This window comes from Morone saxatilis, unplaced genomic scaffold (genome assembly GCF_004916995.1).
Source record: "Morone saxatilis isolate NCDOM2014 unplaced genomic scaffold, NCSU_SB_2.0 Contig7, whole genome shotgun sequence".
Lineage (NCBI taxonomy): Eukaryota > Metazoa > Chordata > Actinopteri > Moronidae > Morone > Morone saxatilis.
Window position 1 is genome coordinate 10,381,721 of NW_023340246.1, and position 1,284 is coordinate 10,383,004.

At 41.0% G+C, this 1,284-nt stretch overlaps 1 protein-coding gene across 1 annotated transcript in view; it reads left to right on the forward strand.

Moving 5' to 3' along the window:
* Positions 1-605: 605 nt before the first annotated feature.
* eya4 (EYA transcriptional coactivator and phosphatase 4) overlaps positions 606-1,284 on the forward strand; it is a gene marked incomplete in the record, with an annotated part of 24,396 nt that continues 23,717 nt past the window's right edge. Inside the window, 1 exon segment of the mRNA XM_035678125.1 lies at positions 606-951.

The window sequence follows — 1,284 nt, forward strand, 5'->3', positions numbered from 1 at the left end:
TCTCTGTGCGCTGTGGGTGAGATGGGGGAGGAGGGGGGGGGGGTCATTTGCATGGTGTGAAGTTTATGGTCTGGCCTGTACTTTCTACTGCACAGCAAGACATTGACGTTGCATCCAAGCCAAGTCTCCATTTACCATCTTAGCCCTGTGAAGTAATCACACCAGAGCTACCATCAGCAGGATTTACTCCAGCATAGGAGCCATACACATGGATGTTTTTCATTTCACTGACTTGTTTTTTTTGTTGAGATTATTGATTATGTTTTTATGTTGAATTGAGTTCATTTGTGCCTATAATTAAAAAATTTGACCTACACATTGTTACATTTTACATTTATTAAAGTTCTTGTTTGTCTTAAAAGTGTAAGTTTGAGTTGGAGTTCTTATAGTGGGGTGACAGCGAGTGAGAAAAAAGAGGAAAGAGAGAGAGAGACGAGAGAGAGAGAAGGAGAGGAGGAGGAGGAGGAGGAGACGGAGAAAAAGCAGGGAGGAGGCAGAGGAGGAAGGGGAAAACAGTTTACGAGGTGAAGTGTTCCCCATTTTTAGCTAGAGTCGTGTTGAAGACAGGAGGCTGGCGTGGTGGTTGATTGACCTAGAGAGGATGAGGAGGGAGGACATAGGAGAAAAGTGTGTGTGTGTGTGCAGTTTGCGTCTTTTCTTCAGCTGCTACATGTTTGCCCAGAGTGAAAGAGAGAGAGACACGAAGAGAAAGAGAAAGAGAATGCATTTTCTCCTGTAGAGCAAAAACAAGAAAAACACCTGGAGTACAAAGTGAGAGGCAGGTAGATAGAGACGAAGCTGAAGCTGTGTGTTGGAGGTGTGTGTGTGTATTTGTTTCTGTTTGTGTGTGAGACCAGCAAGCCTGTGTGTGAAGGGAAACTAGTGGATCGTACAGCTCTGTAATGCTTTGTGGAAGTACAGGACTGCTAACTGACCTGATTACACCCTGAGGTAAGAATGCATCTCTAACTGTGTCTGTGAGAGTGTGTGTGGATCTAATGCTATAGTGTTTTTATTTGTATCAATCAATTGTAGTGTTTCCTGTAATAATATTGTATTTAAAACGTATTTTGCTGGTCACACTTCTGACTGAATAAATGATAAATGCTGCTGCATGTAAAGTAAAGATGAAAATTGCAGTTTAATATGTCATATAACATTAATTTGGCTATATGAGTCCAACATTCAGAGCCAAAAAAGGTTAGTAGGTTATGGTGGCAGCACTGTAATTGTTTCAGGGTACAATTAAAATGTATGTAAGTTAAATTAATTTACACAATGAAT